Here is an 18670-nt window from a genome sequence, read left to right as displayed (position 1 = left end):
AAAATTCATTTTTTTTTTATATTTATGTTGCTTCGTGTCTTCTATTTCTATACTACTTATGAATTAGCGATCATTGCAGATGCTCAGCTATAGGTCGTATGCGATGCGACGCGACCCGACCCGACCTATAGCTGTGTATTCTCAAATCGTGTACTCAACTCCCCCCCCCCTCCAAAGAGTAAACCCTGCGTGCGTTACTGGCCATCATAGATAGCTGGCCCAAGACCAGTGGCATAACTAGAGCTTTTGCCGCCCCTCTCAATACATACAACTACTACAAAAAGTCAAAACGACGTAGAGGTAAATAAATTAAAACTATGTTTATTTTTGAAGTAAAACTTTAATTTCAACATTCTAAAATGTTATTTTTCTTGCTTTTCTGTTAGCAAAATCGTCGATGACATTGGCGAAGTCTATTTCATAGTAATGTAGGTAATTCTTAATCAGTTTTAATTTAGAAAAATTCCTCTCACAACTAGCAACATTTACAGCAATTGTGAGGAAAATACGCAGTAGTATTGCAATATTTGGAACTGAATTCTTGAGACTATATATTTTTAGAATTAACTGCAAAAGTTCAAAAAGGTTCAGAGTGCCGCCCGCCTCCTCCGCACCCCCCCCCCCTCAGCTATGCCACTGCCCAAGACTTTCAGTGATTTTAATAGGCATCTGCGGTAGAGTGCACATTTGGCAATTGTCACCATCTCATAGTCTTAAATCGTGACATCCTATATTGTCCGAAATAGTTGCCGAATTAAAACCTAAGGTGGAGTTACGGAGAGAAAAAGCTCATTCTCCATACTAGATATCAACTAATTCAGGAATTGGTTGAAAAGAATCTTATAAAGATCTGGTCAGTGATTATAACTGAAACTTCTAATGGCCTTTCTTCGGCACCATTTCTGCAGTGCTACACAAGCACATTTATATTATTTATCGATCACCTTTGCAAATACTAACACGGTTGATATTCGTAGGAAATTACCGACTAAGTTTTTTTTTTTTTTTAAATTGCTTTTTATTCCCATATAGGGAGTACGTGAGGCCGTTTTAGCCCTATCTAACTTTTGGTGACTGAGTGGGCAGTTCAGTCACACCTGCTCTACAACTCTGTCTCCACCACTCAATCCAACTATATATAGTGAACCACATCTACACCAACGCCATCTACTGCCCACTACCATCACTAGTCTTTTCACAGACAATCACAAACATCCATGCCGACAGTGGGATTCGAACCTGCAGCCTTTTAACTGGAGAGTGGTTATGCTAACCACTTGACCGGCTAAGATTCACCTTGTTCTCACCTGGGATAATAAACAGTAATTACACTTTTTTTTTCTTTTTTTTTTTTTAAATGCAATCATTGCATTTTAGAATTTCTCGAATTTTATTATTGTTCTACAGGCAATAATCTTCGACACCTATGCTTATCTGGCAGACTTAACTTCTCAAATTCGAATATTATTTTCTTGACTAATGGTATCTAGCTACATTGTTCTTGTTTTTCTTTTGGTCTTTAACACTTTCATTGCCAAGCTGAAAATTGGAATTTCATGTGGTGGCCAATTTTTTTTTTATTTAGTTAGCTACGTCCACGCGATAACGTGTGATCGGCCGTTTGGTGAGAACTCGCATCGCGTGATATCGTTCATTGCCAAGCTGAAAATTGGAATTTCGTGTGGCGGACGACGTCCACGCGATAACGCGTGATCGGCCGTTTGGTGAGAGCTCCCATCGCGTGATATCGTTCATTGCCAAGCTGAAAATTGGAATTTCGTGTGGTGGTCAAATTTTTTTAATTTAGTTAGCGACGTCAACGCGATAACGCGTGATCGGCCGTTTGGTGAGAACTCGCATCGCGTGATTGGCAATGAACGTGTTAACAAACACTTCGCTAGTCACTGTTTCACAGGTTTGAAAAATATGTCTTGCTCACTACAACTTTCTGAAAATTAAACAAGATATTGCAAGTTCATTATAAAGTTGGTGTAATTAGGATTGTATCCGATCCTCCAAAAACATTATCCCAAGACTCCATGGAGTCAAAGACTCATCTAGGAGGTCCTTTTGTCATAGGCACTGCTCATCATACAATACCTTACACACTCAAATTCTCTGCAGACACCACACTCAGGCAAGGAATTCCAATCATTCACAACTCTCTGCATGCAAAAAACCTGCCTCTCACTCCCTCTTTATAGTTTCCAGTGATGTCCTCTGGTTCTCCCACTGTTTTCTGTAAAACCTCTCCAAGACTGATCCTATAACAACCCCTTACTAACTTGTAGGTTTCTATCATATCACCCTCTCTTCCTCCTATCCACTAGACTCTGTAAATTGCATCTTCTCAACCTTTCTCCATATTCAACATTCTTCCAGAGATCAGAAATTACCTTACTCAGTCACCTCTGGACTCTTTCCAACATCTCTTCATCCTTTTGAAAACCAGGTGATCAAATCTGCACACAAAAGTCCATGTGTGGCCTAATCAGAGCCTTATACATTGCTTTGTATAATGCTCACATCATTCCGAGAATTCTTTGTGTTGTCCTCACAATTTTGGCAATGTGTTCCATAAATTTCAGATCCTTATCCACTATCATCCCAAGATTTCTTATTTCCTCCACTTTGAATAATGTATTCCCATTAGCATAAGTTCTACATTGCATCTTTGTTTCCCAAATTTTAAAACCTTACATTTCGCACCATTAAACTTTTATCCCCATTCACTTACCATAATCTATTCATGTCTTCTTGTAAGGGCACAACATCTTCTTTACTCTTCATAGTTTGGTTTGTCCCAACTCTGCATCTTCTGCAAACAACTGAATATCCCCATCTAAATCTTCGCCAATATCATTAACATACAGGTTAAACTACAATGGCCCTAAAACAGACTCCCCCCCCTGAGGCACACCACTAGTGACTTTCCTCTTCCTGGATATTGCTCCCCTTATACACAACTTGCTGATACCAATCAGATAGCCAGTCTCCAATCCAATATCCAACCCATCCACTCTAGTTTGACTATTAACTTATCAATGCAGTAATCTATCAAAAGCCTTTGCAAAATGTAAGTGTACTACTGTATATCCCTCTCCCCTGTCCAAGAAAGCCGTCATCTTATTGTAATAAGTAAGTAGATTACTAAAACATGACCTCCCTTTATCAAATCCATGCTGTCAAAGATAATACCATTGTTTTCAACCCAATTCTGAATCCTACTTCTCACCAGCTTCTCCAACAATTTAACCACAACACCTGACACACACAGATAGGCCTATAATTTGATGCTTCAGTTCTATCACCTCCCTTATAAAGTGGCACAATCTTGCCCTCCTTCCACTCCTTTGGAACTCGATCCAGCACAAGCCTCATATTAAAAAAATATGTCAAGGCAAATGTCAACTCCCTGGCACATTCCTTCAGAATACATGGTGATATATTATCAAGTCCCACAGCCTTATTAACATCAAGTTTGCTCAATTCCCCATACTCCTCCTGTTCACTTAGTCTCTCTTCTCCCCATCATCAACTGCTCTCAATCTCTCCATGATGTCACATTCACAAGAGTGAAAGACCTTTATGAACTGCTCATTAAGTATCTCCACTATATCTTCTGCAGCAGTTGTCCTTATACCATTTTCTCCATTCAATGTCATCCTTCCATAATCATTCTTTTTTTTTTTGCTGGCTACATATCGAAAGAACTCCCTAGGATTCTTTTTGGCTTCATTAGCTAACTGCTGCTCGTTCTTCATTTTTGCTACCCTTACCAACCCAGTCACCCTCTTTGCCTGATCATTATAATCCTCATGGAATTGGTTATTACCACATCTCTTATGCTGCCTCCATAATGCCTTTTTTTTCTCTGTATCACATGCTTAATCTCTTCATTCATCCATCAATTTCACACCCACCTTATTTAACCTTCTAACCCTTAGAATACATTTAGACATTGCTTTTACTAGAGAGTTCTTGAATATCCCCCAAGCTGCAACAATCTCTTTTTCAGCTAACTCCTCATTCCATGCTACACATGCAAGCTATCTCCTGAGCTCCTCATAATCATCAGCCTTGTAGTTCCACACATATATACCCTTTTCTCACAGAGGTCCTCAGGTAATCAACTTCATGGTCACTCTCACCAACTGAAAGTTGATTTGACACCTCATTTATTATTCTCTGGACCAAATATTTTTCTAAGGATTTATTTTCAAACTTGTGGCAAATATCCATATTTCACATCCAATTATTATTGTTATTATTAAAAAAAAGATGAGGACCTCGGGTTCCTGAAGTTTGAGAACCCATGCACTGTTGTGTATATGAATTATAGTAATATGCACTGCTGTACATCTACATTTCCAGTTTTTGAATTTGGTATGAGTATAAACAGTGTATATTCTAATCAAAGAAACTTTCCTGCTTGTAATCAAGGTGGTTGTGCTTGTGTTTAGTCCTATGGTAATGATCATAATTCCACATTGTAGAAAGACCATTATAGATTCCCTTCTTGTCACTGACTAGAGGAAGCAGAAGTAATTGTAGGCCTTATTTTAATCAGTTCTTGAGTGAGCTGATATTTGGTGTATGTAAGATTTTTTTTATTCTCTTCCTGAATTTGTGTTTTCAACTTCACAACTCAGACAAATCAATAGTAGGAACACACTGTTTCATGCATTACTGTCTCAATGTTTTTCTGCCAGGGAAGCAAATGCATATATTATGCTATTATTATTACTAGGACCTGAGCAACCCTTGGCTGGGAAGGGGAAGTAATTAAGTGAAACCTGTGCATAACATACTTTACATCAGTGCTGTACCCGGGGGGGGCATCCCCCGGATCTTTTTTTTTGCGGAAATCATCTCCCCATGCCTTCAAAAGTCTCAATATAAAATTTGGTCTCATTCCGTTTATTGGTTTTAGCGACAGATTCCTCCAAAGAGGAAAAATTATATTATGGCCACCCGGTATTTCAGTGAACTAACTTCAATAATACCAATGGGAAGTAAAGCTTAACTTCAAACAGTAATTTTAGTGCATACTGCATAATTGAACTTTTTTTTTGGTGCATGCCTCTTGTATTGGTACTCTAGAATAAAATGTCACGCATTACTTTGACTGTTTTTAAAGCTTGGAGTACCAACAATGCAAAATAACCTATGTTGCACACATTAACAGTGGCAGATTTTTTTCTCCCTAATTCCTTAAATATGGATAAATTACATTTTATCCAAATTGCAGCAAGCCATTCTGAAATTGTGCAGCAGACTTGAGCTTCTTGTTGTGCATACTATAATTTGATTGATGAAAAGTGCATAATTTTTTCCATCCGTCAAAATGTGGTATGATTAGAACAGATTTGTAACTAAAATTTATGGAAGTGCTGGATTTTTTCCCTTTCCAAAAACTTGGATTTTTTAACCCACAAAAGAGGCAAACAGCTGGATAACACACAAACTGACAGACATAATACACCGACTTCATAGCCTTAGTTGCTTGGCCACAATTCCAGCCACCCTAACTATTTCCCAGTTCACATTTATTTCCTTGAGTGATCTTGAGACAAAAAGAAATGGATTAAAGCCATTTGCAGAGTTGATTGGAAGCAACTGGCTCGTTGTTTGTCCTCTGCATCTTAGGGGAAATGATCAGAACAACACTTGTGTCCGGTTAATAGACTGGTGAATTTATTGTATCTTCAGATTTGTTTTTTCCTTTTTGTATTTCTTAATGTTTTACTTTATGATCTAGACCTTTCCAACCTATTATTTGCAAGTTCATTTTGTTTTCATTTCTTATTTAGGAACAAGATGAAGTGCAACCCACACAATATGTTATATCTTGCATGTTTAGAGTGCTAGGATCTTTAACTCAGTCTAAACATCAGATAAAAAATAATTTATTATGTAGTTACATGTAGTATGCATTGTTATATTGCAAATGTCTTGAATATCTTTGGATAAAAGCACAATTTAAGAGGTTAGAAAAGGAGCTACAGGTGATACACATGGAGATCACTCCAGACATTTTGATATTTGTCATGTTGAAATAAGATATTTAATTATTATTATTATTATTATTATTATTACCACGGGCTACTCCAGGAGTCCTTAGACTCATCGAGGGAGGCCTAAACATCATGTTCACGCAGCTGTTCAACATTCTCACAGTATCTATCATACCTTGCCTTGAACTCGCTCACTGTCATAGCACCCACAACAGACTCTGGCAGCTTATTCCACTCATTTACCACTCTAAAAGTAAAGAACCCAGCTCTAATAACACCCCTGCTAACCACGATCATTTCAGCATTTGACTTAATCCTTGGCAATGCAGCAGTAGAGAACATTAGTTTAGCAGAACTTTTTATACATCACCCAAAAAGTTGGATACTTGAAATATTAATTTGTGTATAAATTAACTGAAATATTAATATTCTATATTAATACTGTACTGCAAATCTTCGAAGTATTACTTAAAATTAAAAAAAAAAACTCCTTAAATCTCCAAAATTATTAAATAAAATATTTTTAAGGACATTTTGACCTTAATATACAGTTTAGAAGTAAGAGTCTTTATAGTTTTTTAAATCTTTAATGAATTTGTACCATTTCATTGCTACTAGATCTTAGCATAAAAATGTTCATTGGAATCTTCAGTTCAGAAATATCTGGTTATTTCTGAACTGAAGATTCCACTTGATGATGCAGGGAAATACAAGAAATAAGTTTCTTGTATTTCCCTTCATCATCAAGCAGATATATTCCGTATTTTAAATGATTTTAAAGCTTTTTTTTAATATGGTTTTAATAAACCATTTTTAAAAATATGGTCACTCAGACCATATTACCTACATACAACAGAAATGGTGAGGAAAGGTTAGCAAAACAGGTGTTTAATGGCAGGAAAAAAACACAGAAGACGACCAAGATCTAGGTGGATAGATGGATGCAATCAGAAGTGCTCTAGAACAGTGCTTCCCAAACTGTGGGCTCCATCCCCCTTGGCGGCCCGTGAAATAATGAAAACAACTTTAAAATGTTTTAAGACTAAGTAGTTGTTTTTTTTAATCTTAAAAGAAACGTATTTGGTTTTTATTATTTCTTTTTTGTTATTTTTTATATTTTAATGGAAAAAATCACACATTGGTGTTGGCTCACAAATTTTGCTCCATGCGTATTTCAGCACTTAATGAATATTAGTAAACATATGCTTATCCATATAAGTTTCATTTCAAAGATACTGATAAGAAGCAGGAAAAAGCTTACAAACGCAAAATCTTGAATATAAATTGTATTGAATATAAATACAACAAATATTATAATAATATGTCTGTATTATGATTTTTTTTCGTTTGGGGGGGGGGGGCATGAAATATTTTAATTTTTCCAAAGGGGGGCCTTTACATCCATAGGTTTGGGAAGCACTGCTTTAGAAGATAAATATAAGATCTGACAATATTAAAGTGACGACAAATGATAGACTATTTTGAAGGACAACTGTTGATGAGAGATCCTGCACTCCCTTGAGAGAACATTGGGAGTAGTTGTCCCAGGTTTAAGTCTTTCTGACTTGGAAAATTTCATGGATCAGAACATCATTTGAATGAGTGTGTAGGATATTTTATTTTTTTTAAACAGTGAAATTTCCTAAAATGATAACTTCATTTCATGAGTCATATTTGTAAATTTAGGGACACAAAAACACACGTGTTGAACAGATTATTTTGTTAATTACTAATAAAATAAAACTTTATTTTTTTATTTTAATTTTTTTTATCACTAGAGGTCAGGCTAGGGAAAAGGATTAACTAACTATGTAGATTTAGTTTACCGGTATACAGGGCATGAGCATGTAGCTTGGTTCCGTATACACTTGTATTCTTCCGATGATGACCTTGATACAGGGGTCAAAACATCAAGTTTTATTTTATTAGTAATTAATAAAATAATCTGTTAAACACGTGTTTTTGTGTCCCTAAATTTACAAATATGAGTGCTGATCACCGTGTAACCTTAAAAGAAAGAAAGAATCATTTCATGAGTGCTAAATATGCAATCAGTACTTGAATAGAAAACTTGGCAACTATCATTTTCAAGTAGAGAACTTTAAATGTGAACAATTTCATACAATTAAATGGATTTGGAAATATGAAGTTCACTTAAAACTTAATTTGCATAAAGTTCTGTTTACTATAAACACTATACAGCAAATATGGTCTTGTTTCTGTGTTTCTACTTTTCTTTTAAGTTGATGTTACAATAAAATATATTACATTTGATTACATTTCATTATCATAACTTAAAGTGCATAAGAGAATTTTTATTCAGAAATAACTAAAATATACTTTTCTAAACAAAAAATAAATAAAAATAAAGGTTTTTACAATATTTAAGACTTGGAATTAGAAATTGATAGAAAATTAATTTTCACTATAATAGGTGATAGTAACCATAATGAAATATTTAAACATTTTTAAACATGTTTATGTTTAAAAATGTTTAAATATTTCATTATGTTATTATCACCAATTATACTGAAAATTAATTTTCTGTCTATTTCTAATTAGCAAATTAGTTATTATATTGTCTTTTACCTAGTTTTTGTTGCAAATTAACATAATGAAAATACTAGCCTTATGTAACCCTGAAATAGAATATAAAAGAATAAGAGCCATAACTAAAAGAGAAGTCAGAAAAAGACAGAGAATCATGGAACAAATTTGTTTCTAAATTAGAACATGATTTATATAAAATAAGACCCAATGTTTATATATAAGATTTTAGAACACTTAAATGCAGATACCAAAGAAAACATAAAATTGAACACCGAATTGAAATTAGAAGATTTCTAAATAACTACACAGAAACGTGGACAGACAAATATTTAAAAAAAGACAACTGGCAAATAATTAACGAAAATGAAAAGGCAATAACTAAAGAAGAATTAGAAATCAGCCTGAAAGAAACAAGAAACGGAAAATCACCTGGAGAAGATAAGCTAGGTTCAGAACTATATAAATACACAGGAACAAGATTCAAAGAAAGACTCTTGTTATTTTTAAATAAAATTTATTCAACTGGTATCCCCTCAATAGAATGGAAAAAAGCAATTGTGATTCCTATCTTTAAAAAAGGTAACAGAGATGACTCTAAAAACTATGGAGGTATCAGTATACTAAATTCCTGTTACAAAATATATATCAGAATCTTAAATAGCAAACTAATGAAATATTCCAAAAACTTTATTTTAGAAGTACAGAATGGATTTAGAAAAGGACGATCATGTATAGACCCGGCCTTCTGCCTAAAATTAATAATAGAGAAAAGAAGCGAATACAATTTAGAAACACATATTGCATTTATTGACTTTGAAAAAGCATTTGACAAAGTTAAAAGAAACGTATTATTTAACACATTAAAAGAAAGACAAATACCAAATAATATCCTAAAAGCTATCACAAGTATATATGAAAATAATCAAATACAAATAAGATTAAATCACGAGCTATCATATACCAGAGAGATAAACCAAGGAGTCCGACAGGGATGTCCCCTCTCAGCAACTCTTTTTAATATTTACTTAAATGAAATAATAACAAAATGGAATAAAAATTTACATCAAGGAATTAAACTTTCTCCTACTGTGAACTTCAACATTCTCCTTTTTGCCGACGACCAAATAATAATTACAAATTCTGAAGATAACTTACAGAAAGCTATTTTAGATCTAAATGAGATATCCAAAGATTATGGTATGATAATATCAACAGAAAAATCAAAAACTATGGCCTTTAAAGGACAAGATCCAGCAAGAACTAAAATAGTAATAGATAACAAGATCTTAGAACAGGTGAATTCATTTAACTACCTAGGATTTTATATGTAATCATATGATTACATATGTAAATAAAAAAGATATATTTAACTATAAACCTAAAAATTGCAAAATACTTAAAAATAACAGGTGTAATTAACTCTATATTTAAACCAAACCAAACCTAGTTCAAAAACAAACCAGACTAAAAGTATACAATCCATTAGCCCTACCAGTTTTAATGTATGGAAGCGAAATCTGGACAATAAAACAAAAAGACAAACGAAAATTAATAACAGCAGAAGTGAAGTTTATGAGAAAAACTATAAAGTATACCCTATTTGATCACAAAAGAAACGAAGAAATTATGAAAGAATTAAACCAAGAACCAGTAATAGAAAAAATTGTCAGTGGATTGCAAGAGGATATTCAGTTGTTTGCAGATGATGCAAAGCTGGGAAGGATTATTAGTAATAGTGCAGATGCGGCAGCCCTGCAAGAGGATTTGAGTAAGCTAGATAGATGGGCAAATGAATGGGGAATGTCGGTTTAATGCAGCAAAATGTAAGGTCTTGAGGTTTGGGAAACATCGATGGGACACTGCATACTCTATGGGAGGAGTTATACTGGAGAAAGTAGAGGATACAAGAGATCTGGGGTTGATTGATAGAAACCTGAAATTTAGGGGACATATTGCAAAGGTGGTGAAGGTAACACAGAGGAGTGCTGCAATAATGAGAAGGACGCTGACCTGCAGAGATAAAACAGTTATCATTCCGTTTTATAAGACCCTGATCCGACCACACTTGGACTATTGTTCTCAGATTTGGTCTCCAGGATTTGAAGGGGATAAATTGACTGTGGAAAGGGTGCAAAGGCAGATAACAAAGATGATTTTAGGACTGTACAATGATAGTTATGAGGATTGGCTGAGGGAATGTGGACTGTAGAGTTTAGTGGATAGGAGGAGGAGAGGTGATTGAGACTTTTAAACTGTTGAGAGGTCGTTACAGGATTGACACTGGGGAGTTCTTTCGCTTGTTGAACAGCGGGAGGGAGTGATAACGAGGCCATCCCTGGAAGTTATGAAAGGAAACTGTGAGCAAGAGGGTGCGGAGTGGTTTCTATGCATGGAGGGTGGTTGAGCCATGGAATGCATTGCCTGATGGAGTGGTGAGAGCAAGAACGGTCAATGAGTTTAAGGAGTGGTATGATAGACTTTGTGTTTCTTAGGGGGGGGGACCTCCCCTCGATGAGTCTTGACAGACGTGTTTCTTAGGAAGGACCTCCCATGATGAGTCTTTTGACTCAATGGAGGCCTGAATAATAATAATAATAATAATAAACAACACCAGTTTTAGCCAATCATTTAAATAAGACATTTCTTACTTAAAGACTACTCAGCTTAAAATGAAATCTAATCTTTAAAAGGTACCTGTGGCATGACTATAAACAATAAATTACAAAATAACCACAGTAATTAACTTTAATGAAACGAAAGTAGATATTTCGTACTGAAAATAACAGTACATTATCACTGCATAGAAACAACAAATCAAAGAAATGGGAATACAAGGTACACACAGCAGTCGGTGGTTTACCAATTAAAAACTGCTGCTGCTGCATGCTAGAGATTAATATTAATAAGTAATATTATTAAAAACTATTTTTGGTTGTTCCATAAAATAATAATCTCCCAAACTTTCGGGGGGGGGGGGGGACAATTGTTCTGATTCAGATTTGGCCGATGTAAAAGGGCTTGGAAACTTTCTCTGAAAAGTCGTTTATAATTAAACCTGCTTCTATGGAGAAGACGAACTTCATCCCACTGGATACTATGTTTAGTGTTGATACTATGTTGTGCAAGATTGGCCTTTATGGTTTCATATATTCGATATAATATTGATGTTCATTAATTTTTTTTCCATAGAATAGCCTGTCTGCCCAAAACATGTTAGATTATATTCACAAGGTATCTGGTAAATGCCAGCTAATGATAGAGGTGACAGTTTGTCTTTTGTAGATGGCAACAGATGAGAAATTTTGTTGATAGGAAAATATGTGGGAATGAGATGATACTTCTTCAAAATTCTACCAATCGGTTCAGAGATGCCAAAAACATAAGGGATTGGATAAATAAGCTGCTTGAAGTTGTTAGTTGGGATCAAAATACTTTGGACAAGTTGCACGCTTATTTTGGAAGAGCTCCTAATTTATATGGCCTCCCACCTATAAAATTGCTAATTTTTGTCATGTTTATTAATTGCCCATACTGGACAATCAGAGCATTCATCAAGAATTCCACACATTTTCTCAAGAAAATCAAGGATATTCAAATACAAGAGTTGAATTTGTTAGTCGGCTTTGACACTGTTTCTTTCTTTACCAACATTCCATTATCTGACATTATTAATTTACTATATGATGATTATCCTCTTGATATTGCAAAGATTTTTGAATTTATTATAGAATCAGGATATTTCAGCTGGAAAAACAAGATCTATAGACAAGTTGAAGGCACACCCATGGGTAGCCCTTTATTTCCATCTTTGGCAAACTATTTTTTTGAACCATCTGGAAGATACATTGTTCTCATCCATTCATCCCCAACCCTCTCATTGGTTTCATTATGTTGATGATGTCTTTGATGTTTGGCTTCATTCTAAAAATGAACTCGCCACTTTCTTACAACAGATCAATACTCTTCACCCATGCATTCAATTCACCATGGAAAAAGAAAAGGCTGGTAGTTTACCATTCTTATGCAGCAGCCATAATTTATCAACCAGTGTTTATTGAAACCCTACTTTTACTGGCAGATACATTCATCAAAAGTCTGCTCATCACACCTCTCAAAAAATTGGCATTATCAAGTCTTTAATTAATAGAGCACATAAAGTGTGCTCCTCTCCCTCAAGCTTACAAGAACTTCCATCAAAACGTTAATGGAATTTAATGGTTACGACCCTAATCAAATCCAGCAGATAATTGACTCCTATGTTCCACCACCTCAGGATTCGCCAACAGAATACAGGGTTCCAAATATTTCTGGCATCTCTGAATTGATTGGTAGAATTTTGAAGAAGTATCATCTCATTTCCATATATTTTCCTATCAACAAAATTTCTCATCAGTTGCCATCTACAAAAAATAAACTGTCACCTCTATCATTAGCTGGCATTTATCAGATACCTTGTGAATATAAACTAATATATTTTGAGCAGACAGGCAATTCTGTGGAAAAAAGAATTAACGAACATCAGTATTATATCGAATACATGAAACCATAAAGGCCAATCTGGCACAACATAGTATCGACACAAAACACAGTATCCAGTGGGATGAAGCTCGTCTTCTCCATAGAAGCAGGTTTAAATATGAATGCCTTTCCAAAGAAAGTTGCGAAGCCTTTTTATATTGGCCAAATATGAACCAGAACGAATGTCTCTCTCTCTCCCAAAAGTTTGGTAGATTATTTTATGTAACCATCCAAAATAGTTTTTAATATTATTTATTAACATTAATTTCTAGCATGCAGCAACAGGTTTTAATTGGTAAACTACCGACTGCTGTATGTACCTCGTATTCCGGTTTCTTTGATTTGCTTGTTTCTACACACTGATGTTATTTTACTGTTATTTTCAGTACAAAATATCTGTACTTTAATTTCATTAAAGTCAGTTACTGTGGTTATTGTGTAATTTATTGCTTAAAATGAAATTGATGCTTTTATAGTGTCTGATCATTTGATGATGTCCACTGTTATTCATGCACAATTTTTTTTTTATTACATATACATTTTTAATACTGAATTTTTACAATATTTACATTTGATTCATATCTTAAAAAGTGAAAGGTTTTTAGGTATTTAGATTACACACACACACACCTATGTATATACTCACAAGTTAGTATTGTGATTATTAAATTATTTAAGGAATTTACAAAGTATACTGGAATATTAATTAAAAGAAACTTTAATAAATACCTTCTATCGGCAATGTCACATTGTCATCTTCATGAGAACATACAACTATGACACATGCATAAGGCACTATAAAAAGCAACTGAGGCAGAGGAGAGAAAACTACTGTTGTTCCTAGAGTCCTAAAGGTGTCACCTAGTGGGCTATATTGGGTTGTCTTGGCTGTTGGGTCGAAGTTCTCAAGATGCAAGCTTCCGAAATTTGGGGTAGTCTCATGCACCCAAATTTGTTGAGGTTTTTAAAGTTTTTTAGAGCTGAGGCTGATTCCATGAACAATCTTTCATATTGAAATTTGCTGCAGTGTATTAACGTGGCTTTCTTCCAACGTATTCTGTGGCGGGTATCCAGAGCATGGTCTGCAAGCCCAGAGTGGCTGTATTGATGAAACCCACTGATGTATGGACTTCAAAATACATAAACAAATGTTCCATTACATCCCATAGTGGATGGCATTGATTCCCCCACATACAAATTAGCCAAACATTTAGCAAAGCGCTCACACACTATACTGGCAACACACCATCACACATAAAAAACTCAGCCCACTTCAAAGCCAGTATAGAAAATCTCTCACTCCAACATACTGACATAATGGTTGGTTTTGATGTCTCCTCCCCATTCACAAATGTCCCACTCAAGGAAACCTTAGAGGTCATCCGAGTCAAATTTCCTCCCGATATCTCAGCCCTATTTCAGTTCACAATGAACTCAGGCTATTTCGTTTGGCAAGGAAAATTCTACAAACAGATAGAGGGGACAGCCATGGGTTGTTAACCTCTCTCTCCACCTCTGGCCAACTTCTTTATGGAGACTTTTGAGGAGAAAGCCTTAAACTCAGCCCCACAAAAACTCACTGTTTGGCTTCGCTACGACATTGATGATATATTCACTATTTGGCCACATGGTTCAGATACACTCCACTCCTTAACACACTTAAACAACCAACACCCCAGAATCCAGTTCGCCTTGGAAAAAGAGGAAAAAACAGTCTCCCTTTCCTAGACACTCTAATCACTTGCCAGCCTGATGGATTCTTGGCTTTCTCTGTTTACAGAAAACCTACCCATAGAGGCAGATATATTCACCAGCAATTCCCCCCCCCCCCCACACACACACAACAATATGGGGTTATAAAAACACTATATAACAGGGCAAAATTAATCTGTTCAGATGACAATGCCCTTACCACTGAACTAAACCACATCCTGAACACTTTCTTAGCCAATGGCTACAACCCCTAAAAAATATTAAAACCAGTTAACCCCTCCCCTCTTTCATAACAAAGATTATGAAATCCATCACCATTCCCTATATCCGGGGGCACCTCTGAAAAGTTACAAAATCTTAAAAAAAAAAAAAAAAAGACCTGACTTCTTGTTACAAACCATCAGTGGCGGCCGATGAAATTTTAAGTGGGGGTGCTGCCTATACAAAATAAAATAAAAAAAAATTATTTTTTTCCTAATCATTAACCAATTTATTAATAAATAAATCTATATATAATTTATTAATAAATTGATTACTGATTAGGGAAAAAAAAATTTTTTTTTTTATTTTGTATAGGCAGTACCCCCCCACTTAAAATTTCACCAGCCACTAACTACTGCAAACCATATAAGAAATTGGCATCCCTTATCCACTCCACCAAAGACCAGCCACTTCCCCTAGACCTACCTGGTCTAGGGGAAGTGGCTGGTCCCTTTTTGGCCAAATGGACAGAAAATGTCAGGATTTTGGAACACAAAGACTACATCGGTTTCATCAATACAACCACTCTGGGCTTGCAGACCATACTCTAGATACCCGCCATAGAATACGTTGGAAGAAAGCCATGCTAATACACTGCAACAAATTATTCTTAACTGGAATCATTTAAAACTGGAATCTGGAATCAGCCTCAGCTCTAAAAAACTTTCCAAACCTCAACAAATTTGGGTGCATGAAACTGCCCCACATTTTGGAAGCTTGCATCTTGAGAACTTCAGCCCAACAGCCAAGACAACCCAATATAGCCCACTAGGGGGCAACTTTAGGACTCTAGGAACAACAGTAGTTTTCTCTCTTCTGCCTCAGTTGCTTTTTGTAGTGCCTTGTGCATGTTCCCATGAAGATGGCAATGACATTGCCAAAATATAGGAGGTACGTATTTAAGTTTCTTTTAATTATAGATATTTATTTCTGGGACAATTACCATGCTACTCCTCTTAAAAAACTATTATTTTTATGACTATTATAGCCTGTTTTTGTTTAGGAGTGTCCTTTATTTTAAATACATTGACTTTTTTCCTCAAGAAATTTTTAGGGCATTATAAGTGTATTTTAAAGGAAAATATAGCAGAATAATTTAGGAAGAAAATTTTGTACATACCTTGTTTAGATGCTAGGATGACATCATTCTCCATACTTCTGCTGTTAGGTTGTTAAAAAAAGGGGGGGAGAAAAACGTGGGGGAGAGTGTTTGACGCAATAAGCTATGTCACAACTGAATGTTGTATATACATTCATTGAATGTATGACATGAGCCATGACATAGCCTTGTGTTTGGTGCGTGTGCTAAAATGATCTTTATTTTAAGGTGTTTATTATAAAAAACAGGCTATAATAGCTTAAAAATAATAATTTTTTTAAATTAATATTCCAGTATACATTGTAAATTCCTTAAATAATTTAATAGTCATGTGTTACCAACGTATAAGCCTATATATATACAAGAAGTTAGTATTGTGATCAATGATATTCACATCATGAGGAATGAAAATGGAATATTTAAAAAAAAAAAAAAAGAGTATGCAACTTAAAGAGTACTTTAACCATAACCAATGTTATTTCATGCATGAAGTGAAAATACATTTTTTGGATCTTTCTTCAATTTTTTTCCCTTAGCATGTCTGTCTGTCTCCCCTACTTCTCCTCTTCAAATATTTTGCTGGCTGTGAATTATCACAGTTCACAACAAATCACTAAAAACATTCAAGATGCCAAATAATTAATGTAACTTTTATATCAATATGTAAATTGATACTTCATATGATTGCTATCAGAACAATTTAGAGTATCAATGTTTCCCTTAAAAGTTGCAATTTTAAGAAAAGAAGAAATTGGCACATTACCTTCCCAACACACACGCACACATATCCAAGTTAAACTACTGAAAATTAATATTTTGGTTATTCCAAAAATACATAAGGGGGAGGAAGGGAAGAAGCATTGACTGTTTTATATCTAACATCTGTTGCACAATAAGGTACAGGATTTTGTTGTATCCATTTTGTCTTTTCAAACAACCCATTAAAAAGGTCTGATAGTAGACTCGCAGATAATAACATAAAGTGTAACAATAAAATCTGTTTGGAGACCAAGCTAGCTCTTATTCTTATCCACTTAGAATATAAAAGGAAATTCACATACACACATGTACGAGGATGGTCTGAAAAGTTCTCGGCCTAACAATGAAAAAACGAATTTATAATTTCAAAATTATTTTTATTTTTCAACATAATCTCCCTTAAGACTAATACATTTATTCCAGCGATGCTCCAGCACCATCATCCCATCCCTGCAGTGGTTCTCATTAAGATCTGCAAAATACCCTCTACAGCTGCAGTCACCTCTTGATTCAAAGAAAAACGCTGACCAGCGAGGAAGAGTTTTCGGAACAGACAGAAGTCAGAGGGAGCCAAATCTGGGGAAAAGGGTAGATGTTCCAACAATTTATAGTGCACATCCCTTAATTTTCCCATTGTCAAAACACCTTTGTGGGCAGGTGCATTGTCCTGAAAAGATGATTTTTTTCTTCTGCAAACTGGGTCTTTTCTCACGAATTTTTTTGTCTGGTCTGGTTAAAAGATCGGAATAACATTCCCTGGTTATTGTTTTACTCTTTTCAAGATAATTAATAAACAAAATGCCTTTAGCATCCCAAAACACTGATGCCATGGACCTTTCCTGATGGAAAGGTCCATGGCATCAAAAAAGAACCAACTTTGACTTCTATGGAGTTGAACAAATGGCTTCTGTCCACTGTTTTGACTGCTGTTTGGATTTTGGTGTGTAATGGTGAATCCAAATCTCATCTATAGTAAAAAATCAATGCACGAAATCAATTTTATTCTTGTTAAAACGCTCCAAGCACTGTTCAGATTTTTATGCGAGTGCATTTTTGATCTGCTGTGAGCAAGAGTTTCACCAATCTTGCACAAAGCTTTTTCATATGCATTTCTTCATGCAAAATATATCGTACATGTCTTTTGAAATGCCTACAGTCTCAGCCATTTCACGCACTTTGCCTCGCCAGTCATCCAATACTATATCATGCACTTGATCAATGATTTCTGGTGTTGTTACACTTTTTGGACGTCTTTCACGTGGATCATCTTCAAGGCTGGTACGGCCACGTTTAAACTCGGCAGCCCATTTCTTAATTGTCGAAAACGAAGGAGGAGAGTGCCCATAAACGTTTATGAACTTAGAATGAATTTCTTTTGGCGTTAAACTTTCTTTTACCAAGAATTTTATTATAACCGCATGATACTCAGTTTTATCCATTTCAAGGCATATAGACAACACTTTTGCTTCAGACAGCTGTATAAAACAAACTACTTGATAGAATGACTTGCAATTTCACATGGATGCTTATGACAGATATACCAACTTAAAAAAAAAAAAATCTTGCTGATAGTGTTGCCATCTATGGTCGAGGCTGAGAACTTTTGAGACCACCCTCGTATTTATTTTATTTTTTATTAATGAAAGTGATATTTGACTAGCTGTTCATTAATTACACAGTCCAACACAATTTTTGCTGACTTTTATATGAGACTTGTTTTTTACTAATTTGGGTGCCCTGATTTAAAATATCA

Source organism: Typopeltis vanoorti, chromosome 26 (assembly GCF_054136105.1).
Source record: "Typopeltis vanoorti isolate ZY-2024b chromosome 26, IOZ_Tvanoo_1.0, whole genome shotgun sequence".
Lineage (NCBI taxonomy): Eukaryota > Metazoa > Arthropoda > Arachnida > Uropygi > Thelyphonidae > Typopeltis > Typopeltis vanoorti.
The sequence above is the reverse complement of the archived record's forward strand: the minus strand, read 5'-3'. Positions refer to the sequence as shown.